The 21,959-nt window shown below is 41.0% G+C and overlaps 1 non-coding gene across 1 annotated transcript; it reads right to left on the reverse strand.

The window, feature by feature from the left end:
• Positions 1–14,334: 14,334 nt before the first annotated feature.
• Positions 14,335–14,407, reverse strand: TRNAG-CCC. Its single transcript has one exon. It is a non-coding gene; the product is annotated as a tRNA-Gly (tRNA).
• Between the last annotated feature and the right edge of the window lie 7,552 nt (positions 14,408–21,959).

Here is a 21,959-nt window from a genome sequence, read left to right on the forward strand (position 1 = left end):
GATTCCCTTCTTAGCTACCATCCAGTTGTGTGTGTTATTGGACAAATTTTTGGACCTAACACCTAAAGTTCCCTAATTTCCATAAACAAGAACCACAATGCTTTCTGAACAATGCTGGAACAAGAGATGTAAATGTTTAGCATAAAGCTGGAACTTTCTACCTGTACGATAAATGTTATTTCCATCTTTTATTTCAAAAAGCTTTTCCAGCTCTTCTTCCCTGAATGGGACAGACAAGAATACTGCCTGAGGTTACCTGACCAAAACTGTGGGTAGAAGGGAGGCTGGCATTGTCCATGAATTTCTTTCCATGGGTATCAATGGGTTTTTAGAGCTCTTGGGGAATGATGAAAATACCTCATGAAGAGCTAAGAACTTTCTCAACAGATGGCTTATTCTCTAGAGAATAATTAAAATACATATCATGCAGTGGTTTTCAGAGTCTGGTCGCTTTCTTCTCAGAAGTCCTTGACAGTTAGAACAATGAATTTTCCCTGGAAGGTATGTGCAGAGCCAGAACAGCCCAGGGACAAGGTGGAAGGGATGATTGACTGGAGTTTTAGTCCTGACTTTGCTCAATCAATTAATTCTATAGCTCAGTTTGCCCTTCCACTAAATGGGGATTAAACTTTCCCATCAACCTTTTTCCCTCTTGGAGAATGACTTTGGGGAAACAGACTAAAACACTGACCTGTTTGAAAAGAAGATCTCAAATGAAAGTCGGGTTTTCATTAGCATCATTACTGTTTTCTACTTCTAATTTTTATAATTTGGTGGTACTGTGTAATTATCTACATCTAATATGGGCTTCCCTGGTGGCTCAGTGGTAAAGAATCTGCCTGCCAAAGCAGGAGATGCAGGTTCGATCCCTGGGTTGGGAAGATCCCTGGAGAAGGAAATGGCAACCCATTCCAGTATTGTTGCCTGGGAAATCCATGGACAGAGGAGCCTGATGGGCTACAGTCCATGGGGTTGAAAAGAGTTGGACATGACTTAGCAACTGAACAACCGCAACACCACAGTATTGCATAATAACCCACGTAAATCTGCGTGTAATTGTGGTGGCCCACTTGTTGCCTCGTTGCCTCCCCTCCTCTGCTAAGCCTGTGCTCCATGGCGTGGACCGTTTCTCAGTCCCTGTGTTCCTGCTATCTGGAAGCTCAAGCTTCATGACTACAGGTATGCGCTTGGAATTGCTGGGACCCACAGCAGTCATGCGGATTAGACTTCCTAACATGGGCCCTGGTTCAGAAGCTATGTGTGTCTGCAAGCATTCAACAAATACATATGATGCTTCTGCTACCTACTAGACTTTGTTTTAGGCACTGGGGATGCATCAGCAAAGGAAAAATGTCAGAAATCTCTTCTCTAACATATAAGTGTGTGGGGTCAGGGAGAGTGATGATAGTTAGTTGGAACATAACATAGGAAGTAAGATACATAATATATTAGATGGCAGTAAGTGCAATGGAGGAAAATAAACCAAGGAGAGAAGATGAGAAAGCACTGAAATTATGCACATTTGGTGAGTTGAAGTAGGTGAGGTTGTCACTCTGAGGAAATAAGATGAAAGATGCAAAGGATCTGGAGATGAGGAGACTCTGGCATGGGAGTGTTCTGAGGGTCACTGTGGCTGGACTGGTGTGAGCAAGGGAGATGTTGGTAGGAGATGAGGTCAGAGAAATGATGAGACTAGGACTGAGGGTTGTATAGCACAGGGGTAGGTGAATTACCTCTGGTCAAATCTGACACCCCCCCCCCCTGTTTTTAGAAATAAAGTTTTATTAGAACACAGCTGCATTCATTGATTTATATATTATTTATGGCTTCTGTACTGCTAAATGGCAGAGTTCAGGAGTGCGACAGAGACTGTATGAAGCCTAAAACACTTACTACCTCGCCCTTTACAGAAAAGGGTTGCTGGCCCCTCAAATGGGGCAGTGCAGGAGTTATTTCCTATTTCTTCCATGTCAGACAGTGTACTGAGTACTTAGAGGTGAAAGAATACAGTCTGTGCCCTCAGGATGCTAACAGTTTAGTGAGGTGAAAGTTATGCAGACAGGCAATGAAAACACAGCACCATGCTCTCAAAGCTGTGATTTTTCCAGTAGTCATGAATGGATGTGAGAGTTGGACCATAATGAAGGCTGAGTGCTGAAGAATTGATGCTTTTGAACTGTGGTGTTGGAGGAGATTCTTGAGAGTCCCTTGGACTGCAAGGAGATCAAGCCGGTCAATCGTAAAGGAAATCAATCCTGAATATTCATTGGAAGGACTGATGCTGAAGCTGAAGCTCCAATAATTTGGCCACCTGATGTGAAGAGCTGACTCATTAGAAAAGACCCTGATGCTGGGGAAAACTGAAGACAAGAGGAGAAGGGGATGGCAGAGGACAAGATGGTTGGATGGCATCACACCAAATCAATGGACATGAGCTTGAGCAAGCTCCAGGAGATAGTGAAGGACAGGGAAACCTGGCATGCTGCAGTCCACGGGGTCACAAAGAGTCACACATGACTGAGTGACTGAGCAACAACCACAACCATGCTTTCACACATTGCTCTGGATTTTATAGAAGAGGCCAAGCAATTTGGAAAACTGTTTCTGTCTCCCAAAGCTAAACACAGTTATCTGCAATAACCCGACACTTGCACTCCTGTGTTTATACCCAACAGGAATAAGGAATATATAGGAAGTGTCCAGGAAACTTTATTCATGACAACCCCCTAGTGGAAACACACCTATATAGTCATCAACATTTGAATGGATAAATACATTCCAGTGTCTTTATTGGAATACTATACAGCAATGAAAAATAGTGCCTGGTACTACATACAAGTACATGGATGAATTTCACAAACCTGATGCTGAATGGACAATCCAGACAGGAAAGAACTCAGATTTCATGATTTGATTTCAAGAATAGGAAGTTCAAAAACAGACATAACCGAAGTATTCAGGGAGACATCAGAATAGTGATTATCTTTATCTCTGATAGCTCAGTTGGTAAAGAACCCACCTGTAATGCAGGAGACCCCCATTAGATTCCTGGGTCTGGAAGATCCGCTGGAGAAGAAATAGGCTACCCACTCCAGTATACTTGGGCTTCCCTTGTGGCTTAGCTGGTAAAGAATCTGCCTGTAATGTGGGAGGCCTGTGTTCGATCCCTGGGTTGGAAAGATCCCCTGGAGAAGGGAAAGGCTACCCACTCCAGTATTCTGGCCTGGAGAATTGCATGGACTGTATATAGTCCATGGGGTTGCAAAGAGTCAGGCACAGCTGAGTGACTTTCACATTCACTTCACTTTTGATTACCTAGCTTGGAGGGCACAAGACAGACTTTTGGGAGGCTTAAAATCTTATGTATCTTGCCTGGGTGTAGTCACATGACTTTTGCATACATAAAAATTAGTTGAGCTCTACCCTTAACATTTTTGTACTTTACTGACCTAGAGTATTAGTGTTAGTTGCTCAGTTGTGTCCAACTATTTGTGATTCCATGGGCTGTAGCACACCAGGCTGCTCTGTCCATGGAATTCTGCAGGAAAGAACACTGGAGTGAGTAGTCATTTCATTCTCCAGGGGATCTTTCCATCCCCAGGATCGAACTTGTGTCTCCTGCCTTGGCAGGAGGATTCTTTACTGTCTGAGCTACCAGGTGGTTTATGCCTTAATTAATACATAAAAAATGAAAACACAGAGCCACTTCCATAGAATTGATAATAAGTGCTATGCCTATGCAGAAAAATGAGAGACTAACAGCTGAGGGAAGATAGGAATCCTGTCTACTGGAGTCAAAATTTGAGCTTCAGAAGTTAAGCTTTCCCTGGAAGACCAGAGTAGAAAGAATCTCCTGGGACGGGAAATAGCATATGAAAAGTCTGAAAAACAAGACTTATTCAGGAAACTTCTGCATATGCTATAGTGTTTCTAATCAAATACAAAGTATTTTTACTCCCCTCTATTCTTCTTTCTTCATGCCTTCCTATTTAAATTTCTTTTTGTTTATAATTTATTTTCATGTCTTTTAGTTATTGTAATTTTCAACTCAACCATTTCTATTTTATTCCTTTTTATACTTTTATAGAAATAAAACTAACATACTATGTCTTTTCCTTTCAAAATATGTAATTCAATCATTTTCAGTACCTTCACAAGACACTGCAACCACCGCCATTCTAATTCCAGAATATATTCATTGTCTCAGAAACAAACCCCATATCCATTGGTAGTCACTATCAATTCTCCTCTCTTCCAGGCCTTGGAAACTTCTAATCTAATTTCTCCCTCTGGATTTCTCTATACTAGACATCTCACCTAAATTGAATTATGCAATATGTGCTCTATCAGGTCTGGCTTCTTTTCAAGGCTCATCCATGTTTTAGCATGACTAAGCAGTATTTCAATCAGTGAACTAAAATGGACTGGAATAGGTGAATTTAACTCAGATGGCCATTATATCTACTACTGTGGGCAAGAATCCCTTAGAAGAAATGGAGTAGCCCTCATAGTCAACAAAAGAGTCTGAAATGCAGTATTTGGGTGCAATCTCAAAACGAACAGAATGATCTCTGTTCGTTTCCAAGACAAACCATTCAATATCACGGTAATCCAAATTTATGCCCCAACTAGTAATGCTGAAGAAGCTGAAGTTGAATGGTTCTATGAAGACCTACAAGACTGTCTAGAACTAACACCGCCCCACCCCAAAGATGCCCTTTTCATCATAGGGGACAGGAATGCAAAAGAAAGAACTCAAGAGATACCTGAAATAACAGGCAAATTTGGCCTTGCAGTACAAAACAAAGCAAGTAAAGGCTAACAGAGCTTTGCCAAGACAACGCAGTGGTCATAGCAAACACCCTCTTCCAACAACACAAGAGAAGACTGCACATGGACATGACCAGATGGTCAATACCGAAATCAGATTGATTATATTCTTTGCAGCCAAAGTCAGCGAAAACAAGACTGGGAGCTGACTGTGGTTCAGATCATGAACCTTTATTGTCAAGTTCAGACTTAAATTGAAGAAAGTAGAGAAAACCACTAGACCATTCAGGTATGATCTAAATCAAATCCCTTACAGTGGAAGTGACAAATAGATTCAAGGAATTAGATCTGATAAACAGACTGCCTGAATAACTATGGAAGGAGGTTCCTGACATTGTACAGGAGGCAGTGATCAAGACCATCCTCAAGAAAGAGAAATGCAAAAAGGCAAAATGGTTGTCTGAGGAGGCCTTACAAATAGCTGAGAAAAGAAGAGAAGCTAAAGGCAAAGGAGAAAAAGGAAGATATACCCAATTGAATGCAGAGTTCTAAAGAATAGCAAGGAGAGATAAGAAAGTCTTCCTCAGAGATCAATGCAAAGAAATAGAGGAAAACAATAGGATGGGAAAAACTAGAGATCTCTTCAAGAAAATTAGAGATATCAACGGGACATTTCATGCAAAGATGGGCACAATAAAGGACAGAAATGATATGGATCTAACAGAAGCAGAAGATATTAAGAAAAGGTGGCAAGAATACATAGAAAAGCTATATAAAGAAAATCTTCATGACCCAGATAACCATGAGGGTGTGATCACTCACCTAGAGCCAGACATCCTGGAATGCGAAGTCAAGTGGGCCTTATGAAACATCACTACGAACAAAGCTAGTGGAGGTGATGAAATTCCAGCTGAGCTGTTTCAAATACTAAAAGATGATGCTGTGAAAGTGCTGCACTCAATATGCCACCAAATTTGGGAAACTCAACAATGGCCACAGCACTGGAAAAGGTCAGTTTTCATTCCAATCCCAAAGAAAAGCAATCCCAAAGAATGCTCAAACTACCACACAATTGCACTCATTTCACACACTAGCAAAGCACTGCTCAAAATTCTCCAAGCCAGGCTTCAGCAGTATGTGAACTGTAATCTTCCAGATGTTCAAGCTGGATTTAGAAAAGGCAGAGGAACCAGAGATCAAATTGTCAACATCTGTTGGATCATAGAGAAAGCAAGAGAGTTCCAGAAAAACATCAACTTCTGCTTTATTGACTATGCCAAAGTCTTTGTGTGGATCACAACAAACTGTGGACAATTCTGAAAGAGATGGGAACACCAGACCACCTCACCTGCCTCCTGAGAAATCTGTATGTAGGTCAAGAAGCAACAGTTAGAACTGGACATAGAACTACAGACTGGTTCCAAATCGAGAAAGGCTATATATTGCATCAAGGCTATATTGTCACCCTGCTTATTTAACTTATATGCAGAGTTCAGTTCAGTTCAGTTCAGTCGCTCAGTTGTGTCCAACTCTTTGTGACCCCATGAATCGCAGCACGCCAGGCCTCCCTATCCATCACCAACTCCCGGAGTCCACTCAAACTCGTGTCCATTGAGTCGGTGATGCCATCCAGCCATCTCATCCTCGGTCGTCCCCTTCTCCTCCTGCCCCCAATCCCTCCCATCATCAGGGTCTTTTCCAATGAGTCAACTCTTTGCATGAGGTGGCCAAAGTACTGGAGTTTCAGCTTCAGTATCAGTCCTTCCAATGAACACCCAGGACTGATCTCCTTTAGGATGGGCCAGATGGATCTCCTTGTAGTCCAAGGGACTCTCAAGAGTCTTCTCCAGCACCACAGCTCAAAAGCATCAATTTTTCGGCACTCAGCTTTCTTCACAGTCCAACTCTCACATCCATACATGACCACTGGAAAAACCATAACCTTGACTAGACGGACCTTTGTTGGAAAAGTAATGTCTCTGTTCTTTAATATGCTCTCTAGGTTGGTCATAACTTTCCTTCCAAGGAGTAAGTGTCTTTTAATTTCATGGCTGCAATCACCATCTGCAGTGATTTTGGAGCCCCTCAAAATAAAGTCTGACACTGTTTCCACTGTTTCCCCATCTATTTGCCATGAAGTAATGGGACCAGATGCCATGATCTTAGTTTTCTGAATGTTGAGATTTAAGCCAACTTTTTCACTCTCCTCTTTCACTTTCATCAAGAGGCTTTTTAATTCCTTTTCACTTTCTGCCTTAAGGGTGGTGTCATCTGCATATCTGAGGTTATTGATATTTCTCCCAGCAATCTTGATTCCAGCTTGTGCTTCTTCCAGCCCAGCGTTTCTCATGATGTACTCTGCATATAAGTTAAACAAGCAGGGTGACAATATACAGCCTTGATGTACTCCTTTTCCTATTTGGAACCAGTCTGTTGTTCCATATCCAGCTCTATGTTTATATGTCTGTTTATATGCAGAGTACATCATGAGAAATACTGGGCTGGGTAAAGCACGAGCTGTAATAAAAATTGTCGGGAGAAATATCAATAACCTCAGATACACAGATGACACCACTCTTCTGGCAGAAAGCGAAGAAGAACTACAGAGACTCGTGATGAAAGTGAAAGAGAAGCATGAAAAACTTGGCTTTAAACTCAACATTCAGAAAACTATGGCATCCGGTCCCATCACTTCAAGGCAAATAGATGGGGAAACAATGGAAACATTGAGAGACTTTATTTTTTGGGGGGGCTCCAAAACCACTGTGGATGGTGACTGTAGCCATGAAATTAAAAGATGCTTGTTCCTTGAAGAAAAGCTATGACCAACCTAGATAGCATATTAAAAAGCAGAGGCATTACTTTGTCAGCAAAGGGCAGTCTAATCAAAGCTATGGTTTTTCCAGTAGTCGTGTATGGATTTGAAAGTTGGACCAGAAAGAAAGCTGAGTGCCAAAGACTTGATGCTTTTGAACTGTGGTGTTGGAGAAGATTCTTGAGCATCCCTTGGACTGCAAGGAGATCCAGCCATTCCATCTTAAAGGAAATCAGTCCTGAATATTCATTGGAAGAACTGATGCTGAAACTGAAACTCCAATACTTTGGCCACCTGCTGTGAAGAACTGATTCATTTGAAAAGACTCTGATGCTGGGGAAGGTTGAAGGTGGGAGGAGAAAGGGATGACAGAGGATAAGAAAGTTGGATGGCGTCACCAACATGATGGACATGAGTTTGAGTAAACTCCGGGAGTTGGTGATGGGCAGGGAAACCTGGTGTGCTGCAGTCCATGGGGTCGCAAAGAGTTGGTCATGATGAGCGGCTGCACTGAAGCAGTGTCTCACTTTCAGATATCCCACTTTTTTATCCATCATCAGTTGGTGGACATTGGGTTGTTTCCACTTTTGGCCATTGTGAATAATTCTGCTTGTACACTTGTGTACAAGTCTCTACACGGTCATATATTCTGAATTATTTTGGTTTTGTATCTAGGAATGGAATTCTTTGGTCATACGGTAGTTCTATGTTTAATTTATTGAGAAAATGCTGTACAATTTACATTCCTATCAGCAGTATATGAGGGTTCCACACTCTTAACATGCTTGCCAATATTTATGTCTGTCTTTTTAATTATAGCCATTCTAGTGGTTACGAAGTAGGATCTCACTGTGGTTTTGATTTGTATTTCCCTAATGACTATGATTTTAAATGTCTTCTGATGTACTTATTGACCATTTGTATAACTTCTTTGGAGAAATATCATTTTAGACTCATTTTCAGTTGAAGAAAAGGTTATTTTTTATTGTTGAATTTCGAGCTCTTTATGATACTGGATCATTATTAAATATTTATGTTGTAAATCTCTCATTCTATGGGTTTTATTTTTCACTTTTTTGATTATGTCCTTTTAGTGACAATAGTTGTTTAAATTTTGATAAAGTTTAATTTGTCTATTTTTTCTTGTGTTGTTTATGCTTTTGATGTCATATATAGGAAAACATTACATAACCCAAGGTTTCAACGGTTTCTTTCTATGTTTTCTTCCAAGAGTTGTATAGTTATACCTCTTACTTCTAGGTCTTTAATCCATTATGAGTTAATTTCTGTATGTGGTGTAGGGTTAACATGCACAATTTTGCATGTTGACATCCAATTTTCTCAACATTACTTGTAAAGCTATTCTTTCCCCATTGAATTTTCTTGGAAGATTTGTGAAAAATCAATGACCATAGATGTTTGGATTTATTTATGTACTATCAATTATATTCATTGATCTGTGTCTGCCTCTGTATGTTATTATCACACTATTTGATTCTTATAATAAATGTTGAGATCAGGAAATCTGAGTCTTTAAGGTTGTTCCTTTTGTAGAGTGTTTTGGTTCTTCTGGGTCCCTTGCAATTCTATATGGATTTTAGAATCTGTCTGTAAATTTCTGCAAAACAAAGCCATTTGTAATTGCATTGAATTTGTAGATCAATTTGGGAAATAATGTCATCCTAACAGTATTAAATCTTCTGATCTATGAACATAGCATGTCTCCCAATTTGTCTATACCATCTTTGATTTTTTTTCTATGTTTCTTTACTGATTAGTATAAAAATATGTACTTCTTCTATACAATTTATTCCTAAATATTCTTTATGGCTATGTTGCAAATTGAAAATACTAAAAAAATTTTTTTGGCTTTTTCATTAATATAGTGTATAGTGTACACTATACAACTTGTTTTTATTCTCAAGATGGTGTGTTTGTCATAACAGATTGTTGCTTTTCTTCAGGTGTCTTTTTAAAATCAGATAGGAGAAAAAAAGAGTTACAAATAAAAATTCATGTCAGTTGTCATTTATGTTTAACTATGTAGTTTCCTTTACTAGTTGTCTTTATTATTTCACATGGGTTCAATTTACTGTGCAATATCTTTTTATTTTAGCTTGACTCATTCTAGTATTTCTTGTAAGTCATATTTGCTACTGACATATTGTCTTAGATGTTGTTTATCTAGACATGTCTTAATATATTCCTAACTTTTATAGAATAGTTTTATTGGATATAGAATTCCTGGTTGATATACTGAGATATATATATGTGTGTGTGTGTGTGTGTGTGTATACATACACACACATATGTATACATATATATATATTATATTTTTCAGTACCTTTAATATGTTATCTCACTGATATCTGGCCTCTATGATTTCTGATAAGAAACCAGGTGTTTATCTTATTGAGGATGGGTTGTATGTATCAAGATTCTCCCACTGTCTTTTCCTCTTGACATTTTGTTTATAATGTGTCTATGTGTAGATCTCTTTGAGGTTATTTTATATGGCATTGCTTGAGCTTCTTGGATATGTGGATTAAAGTTTTACATCCAATTTGGGAAGTTTTATACATTATTTCTTCAAATATTCTTTCTGCTCATCTCTCTCTTCTCTCTTTCCGGAATAACTGTCGCTCATCTTTTGGTGTCCTAGGTGTCTCTGAAGCACTGTTAGTTTTCTCCCTTTTTTTTCTTTCTGTTGTTCAGATTGGATAATCTTGATTGACCTGTCTTCAAGTTCTATGATTCTTTATTCTGCTAGCTAAAAATCTGCTGTTGAGAACCTTTGTTTGTGTTTTCATTTTAGCTTATTATACTTTTTAACTCCAGAATTTCTATTTTCTTCTTCTAACAGCTACATTTTTATTGGTATTCTGTCATATAAGCAATTGTTCTCATACTTTCCTTTAGTCACTTAAATATAGTTTAACTCTCTAAAAAGATTTGAAATAACCAACTTACAGTCTTCATCTGGTTACTGCAATAGACTTCTTCAGGGACAGTTTATAATGATCACTTTTCCCCTTGTGTATTGTCTATGCTTCCTCATTTTTTCTGTTATATTTTTAATGGAAAGTGGAAATTTTAAATATTATCATGTTGCAACTCTGAAAACCAGATTCTTGCCCCTCGCCTTCACCAAGTGTTTGTTGCTGGCTGCTGGTGTTTCTTATAGTTGTTATTACTTTTATTTAGTGACTTTCTGAACTGATTTTGTAAACTCTGTATTCTTTGTCACATGTGGACACTTAAGTCTCTCCTTGATTAGCTCAGTGGTCAGCCAAGGAGTGGACAGAGATTTTAATTGCCATCACCAAAAAGTCTTCCAATTTCGCATAGGAACTCTGTGTGCATGTTGGGGCATAACTTCAGTACTCAGGCAATTGAAAACTCTGCATTAGCCTTCACTTCCTGTTCTAGGATTTTCAAGTTTAGCCAGATGTGAGCACTTAGGATCTTCTTGCGTCTTTCCTGATCAAGAGTAATACTCTGGTCATGTGTACTTCCCTGGGTGTGCTTGTGGTCATATAGATTCCCAGGAATATATCAGACCTTTGCAAAACTCCTAAGGACATCTCATTCCCCAACTTCTCCTTTCAGGCCTTTTGATTCATTTGTTGTTTGCTTCAGCTGTTATCCACCACCTTAGGCCGCTTCATAGTTAATCACACAGTTGTAATAATATTTTATAATCTCCCCAGGGGAAGTAATTTTCGCAGTTTTAGGTTTCTGAATCGCATCAGATACAGACATCTTTATAAGTGATACTAAACTTACATAGTGCATATACTATTATAGGTCATATTTATAGGACTCTGAGAATGAGACTTTTAAAGAGCTACAGACTCTTTTGTTCCCTTCCTTTTGCTCCCCTCAACAGCTTACAGGCTATTGATCTTCATTTGAAATTGATCAATTATCTTTCAGAGCTAACAAAGAGCTGGAGAGTAGGCAAAGGGACTAGGACAAATTAAAAGGTTACAAAGCTCACTCTTCTTAGTACAGTTCTGCTATTTGGGGGGGGGGCATACATGTTCCCCAGGTTGCTTCAAGCCTTTGATTAATTCCAATTTTGGAGAAGTTTTCGTATTATTAAATTTTTGCCAGTTTTCTTATTGCTTTTATGGAGGAAAGAATTTTCAGAGGGCTGTGCTCCATAACTTTTGCTGATGTTCTCAACTTAGTAGAGTATATTTGTGGCATGGATGTTAATACATGCCAGCAAGAGCTTATGGTCTAGTTGGACAGAGAAAGAATATCTGCAAGTATTATAGAGCATTGGAGAATGTTTTAGAGTCTTGCTACTAAATTGTTGTCCAAGGGCCAGCATCATCAATAGCATCAGAAACTTAGAAGGAGGACAGAATCTCAAGTCCCTCCCTATATCTACTGCATTTTAATATTTTAGCAAGATCCCTAGGTGACTCATATTCACAGTGAAGTTTGATATGCATTAATATCATGGACCTCTTGCTAGGTTAAGCAATGCCAGGTGCTGCTACCCACAACTCTCTATCCCAATCTTAGTGGCTTAGCACAATACTTTTACATCCAATGTAGATGGCTGGGAGCTGTCACTATCTGATGGCACAGAGATCTAGGCTCTCTTTACTTTGTGACACTATTGTAGAAACACGTGACTTCCAAGTTTTCTACTTAAAGAAAGAAAGAGATGGAGCTAGCATGCTGCCTCTTAAATGCCTCAGCCAAGAAGTGGCACAGAAAACTTATTCTCACGTCTGTTGGCATGAACCATTCACACAGCTCCAAACTAGCTACAAGTAAGTTGGAGAATGTAGAGATGGTACGCTTGGATTATTTTTGGAGCATCATTTCTGCCACTCTCCTTCAGAGAGTCTCATATCATCCAATAGGGATATTTGGAGGAAGGATAAGTCCATTCTTAGAGGAATCCTAGAAAAAGTCATAAAGAAAGTCTATCTTTGGCTTAGGGCTTAGAAGATAGATTGAATTTAAAAGTTAAACCAGCAGAGAAAGGTAGATATGAGAGGAAGAAAGGAGAGCATTAGTTTAATACAATGTTGGAGGAAGAAGAACTGGGTGTCAACATTTATTCAGAGGGAAAGACATGTTGAAGATATTTCATGAAATCACCCGTGCTCACTATAAACTTGAAAACAAGTATTGCAGGATAGCTTTTGAGTTTGATTTGGGTAGACTGAATGAGTTAGGATTGTGAATTCTAACAGGTAATTAACAGGTAAGAGTGAAATTATATCCTTATCCATCTGCCCAGGAAAGAACAATGGGATAGGGACTAATGAATGTAGACTGAACCTTTGGAGACTGCCTATCTAATCCCTACTCTATTAGACATTCACTCTGGGGTTTGAGGTCTGACTGTTAGCACTGCTGAGCTTTCAGGGAGTGTCAACCTAGATGAGCGGTTTGTAAACCAGCAGTCCTTGACCCTGGCTGCAGATGAAAATCATCCACAAAGCTTGCAAAAAGTTCCAGACCAAAGCAAACACTCTCTGGGGATGTGGTTGAGACATCTGTATAAATTCTGGATGAAGAAATCCTGGTCTGTCCCAGTGGACTTCAAACTTTAATGTGCACATAGATCACGTGAGGATCTTGTGAACATGAAGATTCTGAGTCAGTGGGCCAGGAATGTGACCTGAGATTCTGCATTTCTTTTTAAAATCTATTTGTTCATTTTTATTTTTGGCTGCCCCTGGTCTTCGTCTCTGTGTGTGGACTTTTTGTAGCTGTGGCGAGAAGGGGCTACTCTCTAGCTGTGGTGCACAGGTTTCTCATTGCAGTGGCTTCTCTTGTTGCAGAGCGCAGGCTCTAGGGTGCAAGGGCTTCACTCGTTGTGATCTATGGGCTTAGTTGCTCCAGGGCATGTGGGATCTTCCCAGACCAGAGATTGAACCCGTGTTCCTGTGTTGGCAGGTGGATCCCCAGTCATTGGACCAGCAGGGAAGTCCTAGATTTCGCACTTCTAACAGATTGCTAAATGATGCTGAGGCTACTGGTTCTGAATCCATTGAGGTCTGAATCATGTTAAATAATTCATCGATTTTAAAAGTTTTTTTTTTTTTTTCCAACTTCACCAGATTGGGTAGCGATTTTGGCATTGTCTAGAAGCGGGCTGGGTGGGCTCAAGCAGAGAAGCCTCTAGAGGGAGAAGTGAAATGTTTGTACTCAGAGGCTAATCCATTGCCTCCTCCCGGGTATCAGCAAGATGTGTGAGCTGGCGCTGCTCATCTCTCATGTCAACACTCCCCTTACACTGAGGGCAGGCATGCTGCCGCTGGGGATGCGAGACAGACTGATCAAAGATCAGAAGGAGCCAGAGTTAGGTCATGAATCAACACAAACTCTGCTGTGCCCCTGGCGGATGAAGACAGGAAGACGCGTGAAACTGGGAAAATCATAGGCAGGAAGCACCGGGACCCAGCCAGTCACTTTCACATGCATTATGCCAGTTCATTCTTTATAAAAAAATACCCTCAAATGTTAGCATTATTAACTACATTTTCTAGATTAGAAAATTGTGACACAGAGAAGGTAAATGGCTTATCAGCCTGGAAAACATCTACATGACACCCAAATCCATCTTTTCTTCATGAAAGCACACTAAAAGTGTCTTAAATCTTTTCTTAATATTAATTTTTGTTTATTATTTATTTGACTGCAATGGGTCTTAGTCATGGTACTCAGGATCTTTAGTTGCAACATGCAAACTCTTAGTTGTGTCATGTAGGATCTAGTTCCCTGACCAGGGATTGAACCCAGGCCCTCTGCATTGGGAGCACAGAGTCTTAGCCACTGGACCATCAGGGAAGTCCCAAAAGTGTCTCATATTTTAAGTCATGTTGCTAGCGGGTAGAGGAACTGGGGTGACACGTCATCCACTTCTGAATCATTTTTTCATGGACATGTTGAACCTGTGGTCCACCTACTGCTTCTCTCTAGTATTTTCCACCCTGTGCAATTAATCTAATGATATGGAGATAAGAAGAAACACTCTATAAATGGAAGCTGTGCAAAAGGAAGCAATGATAGTCCAAGACTTATGGAGAATCGCTTTCTTGGTTCTTCCCATCTTTCAGGGTCTACCATCATGAAGGTCAGAAAAAGGAAATACATCCAATGCAATAGAATTTTGATGTAATGAACATGGGGGTACATGTGTCCTTTTGAACTACAGTTTTCTCAGGGTATATGCCCAGTAATGGGATTATTCGGTCATATGGTTAGTTTTATTTTTAGTTTTCTATGGAAACTCCATACTGTTCTGTACAGTGACTGTACCAGTGTACACTCCCACCAACAATGGCAGAGAGTTCTCTTTATCCCACACCCCCTCAAGCATGTATTGTTTATATATGTGTTGGTGATGGCCATTCTGACTGGTGTGAGGTTAACACCTCGTTGTAGTTTTGGCATGTGTACACTTTTTGTTGTTGTTCAGTCCTTAAGTCATGGCAGACTCTTTGCGACCCCATGGACTGCAGCATGCCAGGCTCCTCTGCCCTCCACTGCCTCCCAGAATTTGCTCAAATTTATGTCCACTGAGTCAGTGATGCTATCTAACCATTTCATGCTCTGCTGCCCTCTTCTCCTTTTGCCTTCAATCTTTCCCAGCATTAGGAACTTTTCCAATGAGTCAGCTCTTTGTATCAGGTGGCCAAAGTATTAGAGCTTCAACTTCAGCATCACTCCTTCCAATGAATATTCAGGGTTGGTTTCCTTTAGGATTAATTGGTTTGACCTCCTTGCAGTCCACAGGACTCTCAAGAATCTTTTCCAGTACCACAGTTTGAAAGCATAAGGATACTTGACCTTATGTATTTTTTTTTTTTTTAACCTGTATACCAGCTGTCTCAATCACCTGCTGGGAAAATGCTTGGAAAACTTTTCCTGAATGGGCTAGATATATTTTAGGCTTTGCAGGTCATAGTCAGCTCCAGAGAAAATTTGTACATTGAATCGGTGTGTCTGTGTTTTGTTAAAACTGTGTTTACAAAGTAAGACAGTGGGATAGATCTGGTTCCAGCCTGTAGTTTGCTGACACCAGCTCTAGGAGATAAGTCCTATGAAGAAAGACCTTATCTTGTCTCCAAAAATATGCCCAGCACTAAAAGTCAGTGCTTAGTATCAGGTGGCATGTAATAAATTTACCTATTTATTTATTATTATTGTTGTTGTTAATTTTGGCTGTGCTGGGTCTTTATTGCAGTGTGTGGGCTCCTTTAGCTGTGGCATGGGAGCTTAGTTGCCCCACAGCATGTGGAATCTTCGTTCCCTGAACAGGGATAGAACCCACATCTCATGCATTAGAAGGTAGATTCTTAACAGCTGGAAGAGGGAAATCCCTAATTAATTTATTTTTAAGTAAATGAGTGATTGAATGAATGAATAACTTAATGAATGAATCCACTACCTCAGGGGGGACACAGGAAAACACAGGAGAACATAGACAATAAAAGAAATAAGTTGTAAGCTTTTGAAGCTGATGTCCCCTCTTCTAAGACAGTGTGCTATCTCTGCTGTCATGACTTGTCACAATTCTTAAAAGCGAATTTTTTTTATTTTTTATTTTTTTTAAGTAGGGTAAGAGTGGAGAGAGCCCAACAGAGAGAGATGGTTAGATCATTTCTAGCAGAGTAACTCAAGTCCCTAATAGATCTTAATTCTTTGTGAAAATATTAGAAAAATAGAATTCTCTGTTTCAGAACCTTGCCCAGAATTATTCTTTTGTAGCATCAAGCATCAAGGCTATTTTGGAGCATGGGGGAAGTGGCTTAGTTCTCATTCCTTGCATATTCCTTGCAAATTAAGTAAATACCATGGACTTAAGAACTCAGAGCCTTAGGTCTTAGATCAAAAGTTGGTTTGTGTTGACTAAACAGACTGGGCAATATAATCAGCCACCCCAGAGAGGAAATGAGACCAGTCTGGGGCCACTGAGAAGATGTGAGGATAAGCAGATAAGACCAGTGGCAGCTGGTGGATTATTTCTCCTTGAGAGTAACTCTCACCCATGCCTCTTCTGGCCAAGACAGACATCATCACTCTAGGTGACTGCAAAAAGGGGCACAGAAGCAGTTGTTGTTGTTTAGTCACTAAGTCATGTCTGATTCTTTGCGACCCCTTGAACTGCAGCACACCAGGCTTTCCTGTCCTTCACTCTCTCCTGGAGTTTGTTCAAACTCATGCCCACTGAGTCGGTGATGCCATCCAGCCATCTCATCCTCTGTCACCCCCTTCTTCTGCCTTCAATCTTTCCCAGCATCAGGGTCTTTTCCAATGAGTTGACTCTTCCCATAAGAGGGACAATGTATTGGAACTTCAACTTCAGCATCAGTCCTTCCAATGAATATTCAGGGTTGGTATTCTTTAGGAGTTACTGGTTTGACCTCCTTGCTGTCCAATTGATTCTCTAGAGTCTTCTCCTGGACACAATTCAAAAGAATCAATTCATCGAGTCAGGTCTTAAAACAATGCTGTTTTCATGAGGCTGCATAGTCCCTGATCATGGGAGATTACATCTGTGTAACAATTCGGTCATCAGCAATTCTGGGGCATCACAGCAGCCTAATAAGACTTTATTTCATGAAGATTCTTGTTCACTCTTTCAGGACGACTTATTTGAGGGACTTTCTTAGGGATTCCACACATTAGGGCTTTGAGGACAACAGGGCATTTGTTTTCAGAAATATCCCTGTCATCTAGGAGAGGGCATTTTGAAAAATAGTGATGGTCTGTAGGTACAGTAAGTTCAAAGATGCAAACATGAGGCTTACTAATGAAAACCTGATGGAACTGGAGACCCAGAGAAAGGACAAAGAGAAACAAGAGGAAGAAGAAGTTAACTGAAGAACTAAAGAGATCCACAGTGCTGGAAATGGCAAGGGAAATATCTATATTTCAGTTTAGTTCAGTCGCTCAGTCGTGTCCGACTTTTTGCGGCCCCATGAACCGCAGCACGCCAGGCCTCCCTGTCCATCACCAACTCCCGGAGTCCACCTAAATCCATGTCCATTGAGTCAGTGATGCCATCCACTCATCTCATCCTCTGTTGTTCCCTGCTCCTCCTGCTCTCAATCTTTCCCAACATTAAGGGGCTCTCAAGAGTCTTCTCCAACACTACAGTTCAAAAGCATCAGTTCTTTGGCACGCAGCTTTCTTTATAGTCCAACTCTCACATCCATACATGGCCACTGGAAAAACCATAGCCTTGACTAGACGGACCTTTGTTGGCAAAGTAATGTCTCTGCTTTTTATTATGCTGTCTAGGTTGGTCATAACTTTCCTTCCAAGGAGTAAGCGTCTTTTAATTTCATGGCTGCAATCACCATCTGCAGTGATTTTGGAGCCCAGAAATATAAAATCAGCTACTGTGTCCACTGTTTCCCCATCTATTTGTCATGAAGTGATGGGACCGGATGCCATGATCTTAGTTTTCTGAATGTTGAGCTTTAAGCCAACTTTTTCACTCTCCTCTTTCACTTTCATCAAGAGGCTCTTTAATTCTTCTTCACTTTCTGCCTTAAGGGTGGTGTCATCTGCATATCTGAGGTTACTGATATTTCTCCCGGCAATCTTGATTCCAGTTTGTGCTTCCTCCAGCCCAGCGTTTCTCATGATGTACTCTGCATATAAGTTAAATAAGCAGGGTGACAATATACAGCCTTGACATACTCCTTTTTCTATTTGGAACCAGTCTGTTGTTCCATGTCCAGTTCTGGCTGTTGCTTCCTGACCTGCATATAGGTTTCTCAAGAGGCAGGTCAGGTGGTCTGGTATGCCCATCTCTTTTGATGAGGCACTATTAGTTTTTGAGACTGTAAAATCATTCATGAAGGATGCAGGAGCCATTTAGAATGCAATCCAGTGCTACTATGTTATCTATAATGAGAAAAAAGAGCTACTACTGAGACATCACTAGATTGTTTTTTCAAGCGAGTAGATAGAATTGAATCCAGCGAGGAATAGGACCTGTGTCATCAATGTCAGGCATGGGTGAAATTGCAACTTGCCCTCCGCCTCCTATTGCTGGTGATCCTTCAGCTCTACCATCTCCCACCTCCTCTCCCTCCTCCAGTCAGCAACTCTTGTCTGTTCACTTGATGCCAGCCCCTGTACACAAGCTGTTGAATTATACTACTGTACTTTCAAGGTACTATACTGTAAGATTAAATGCTTTTTTATTTTTGTGTTTGTTTTTAATGTTTGTGTGAAAAGTACTAAAAACCTATTACAGTCCAGTACTATATAGCTGATCATGTTAGTTGGGAACCTAGGCTAATGTTGTTGTACTTATGAACAAATTAGGCTTACCAACTTGCTCTCAGAACAGAACTCATTCGTATGTAGGGGACTTACTGTACAAGGAGGGTATGTGGACCTGTGCTGCCTCCAGGAACCTAAGACTAAGCAAGGAAGGGCGGGTAACATATGTCATGGGCTACTGTCCACATTCAATTCAGTTCAGTCCAGTCTCTCAGTTGTGTCTGACTCTTTGCGACCCCATGAACTGCAGCATGCCAGTTCACCTTGTCCATCACCAACTCCCAAAGTTTACCCAGACTCATGTCCATTGAGTCAGTGATGCCATCCAACCATCTCATTCTCTATCATCCCCTTCTCCTCCTGCCCCCAATCCTTCCCAGCATCAGGGTCATTTCCAATGAGTCAGCTCTTCACATCAGGTGGCCAAAGTATTGGAGTTTCAGCTTCAACGTCAGTCCTTCCAATGAACACCCAGGACTGATCTCCTTTAGGATGGACTGGTTGGATCTCCTTGATTTTCTGCAAATTAACTCTTGGAGGAGTTTTGTCTCTTAAAACAATGATCTATCTAAAACACGTACACAATCATGGCACAACTCTAATGCTGAACTTCACTGACCTCTGGTTAACTAACAGGTCACATCTAAAGTCCTAAGCTTGGCCACCGGGCCTCTTTGTGTCCAGTCCCCACTTACTCTCCACTTTACCTCTGATCTTGCTGTTTCCTGCCTCAAGCTTTTTGCTTGTGTTGTTTCCTCTGTTCAAATTATCTTTCCCTTCTCTTTTACACGGTGATTACATCTTCATTTTTTTCTTTTCTGTAAAGTCCCACTAACTCATCCAATCATGATTGCTACCTCCCTCCCTGGGCCAACATTGTTACTCCTTAATAACTATTTATTTTTATTTTTGGTTGCGCTGGGTCTTCACTGTAGTGTCCAGGTTCCTACCGGAGGAACCGGTAGCAGAGCACAGGCTCTACGGCACTCAGGCTTCAGTAGTTGCAGTTCCTGGGCTCAGTAACTGGTTCACGGACTTGGGTGCTCCAAGGCATGAGGGATCTTCCCGGACCAGCGATTGAACCTGTGTCCCAGCATTGACAGCCAGATTCTAATCTAAAGTACCACCAGGGAAGTCCCATAAATAACTTTATTAACGGTCTCTTCTCACTTTGTTGCCCAGATTACAACCTGGGGGCTCCATCAGGGCAAGGACTGGGGCAGTTGTTCCTGACCTGATCCCTGACAGGCTTTTAATAAATGTTTAAAATGATTGAATGAGTAAGCAAATAAATGGAATCTTGCCAGAATGTGAGCTCTCAGAAGACAAAGGATCAGGCATTTAAACTCATACATTGTCTGAATTTTGCAGTGTCTGGCAGTTAAGAAAAATACAGTTATTACTTGTTTATAAAATAAATAGGCTATTGAAATAACATATTTTCCTTCTGCTAGTAGAAAAGTCTGGATGCTCAGGGGAGAGTAGCTGCCTTGAATAGAGACACTTCACACAAACGCACTGTGCAGAAGTGCCACCATAAGACTGTATCTCAACCAACTTCACCACAAGAACCTCGTGGCATCCCTTAATTGGTCACCAGCCTTTAATTCATGAGCCTGGGGCGATATTGTTAATATCAAGTTGTCTTGGGGTAATTATTGGTGGAATCCCTCTTATTCTCCAAAGTATCCTAGTTTGGAAGATAAAGCATGTGGACACCCAAGTTGTGAGCTACATGATAGGCACGCATTATATGTGCATGCTCATGCTCGGTGGCTGTCATGTCTGACTCTTTGTGACCCCGTGGACTGTATCCCACAAGGCTCCTCTGCCCATGGAATTTTCCAGGGAAGAATATTGGAATGGGTTACCGTTTCCTTCTCCAGAGGATCTTCCCGACCCAGGAAATGAACCCACATCTCTTCTGTCTCCTACATTTGTGGGCATATTCTTTACCACCAGTGCCACCTGGGAAGCCCAGGCATATGTTGTAGGTCTCAAGTTATTAATGTTTCCACAAAGCTCAAATGTGATAGCACTTGAAGATGGCAATGAGGTAAGAATGATGAGCAAAGTGGCCACAAATTAAAATACATTGAAGCATCACTAGGTGAGCAAAAGAAATTGCACAGTAACAGTATGCACGTGCTTGAGGGTTCCAGCAAAGGTTTCACAAGAGAGTCTGGCATTTAAGAAGAGCCCCGATGAATGAAGGATGGGTCCGGCTTCTTACATTCCCCGAAAGCATCTAGACAGTCTTTCCCTGCCTGGTTTTCTCTCTTGCTCTTCACCAACCCCCCCCATTTTTGCTCAGTGTCCATACCCTCAAGAATGTCTTTCCTCCTTTTATGCACTTGAATGTTACTCATGCCTTATGACCCAGATTGAGTCCTACAGTTCAGGGCATCCCACAATCGCACTGATTCCTATATCCTTAAATGCCTGTAGATCTTAAATCCTCTTCAGTCGGTTTGCCACTTAACATATGGTGCCTTTTAACTTTCCTTGCCATGTGTGGCATCTCCCTTAACTCTAAGCAAAAGGAAAATCTGCTGGTGAGAATCCGAAAGGTTTGGCTGGGGGTACAGGCAATGGAAGCCAGCCCTCTTGGAATGAATATGGGAAGAGTATGGGACTGAGATGCAGCCCAGATTAGGGGGAATGGCTCCTTCCTGGTGACTTGGGACAGTAGACTTTCCATGGATGTACGGGGAGGCAGGAAGGAGCCACATGAGACTCTAAGGTAGGCTTTCCCGGTACCTTGGATTGAGCAACCGTTGAGCATATGGCTCCAAGTGATGGTGGCAGAAGCCTTTTCTTGTTGCTGACATAAGAAGGCACTGGTTTCTTCCAGGTCCTGCTCATACCCAAGCTCTGCCCAAGGTAGGGAGGTCTAGGAATGGTAGTCTTTCCAGAGGCACAGGTGCAGTGATGGAAGGGAAAGCAGGTAGACTTTCGGCTGCTGACATTCTTGATGTAGGGCAGGGATGTTTCCATGAGGTCCATAGATTCTTCAGGAAGCAAGGGACAGTCACTGATGGACAGTATCAATGAGAGACCACACAGGAGAGGAAGAAACAGCTCCAGAATAATTTTC

The sequence above is a fragment of the Cervus canadensis genome, chromosome 17 (genome assembly GCF_019320065.1).
Source record: "Cervus canadensis isolate Bull #8, Minnesota chromosome 17, ASM1932006v1, whole genome shotgun sequence".
In the NCBI taxonomy this organism is placed as follows: domain Eukaryota; kingdom Metazoa; phylum Chordata; class Mammalia; order Artiodactyla; family Cervidae; genus Cervus; species Cervus canadensis.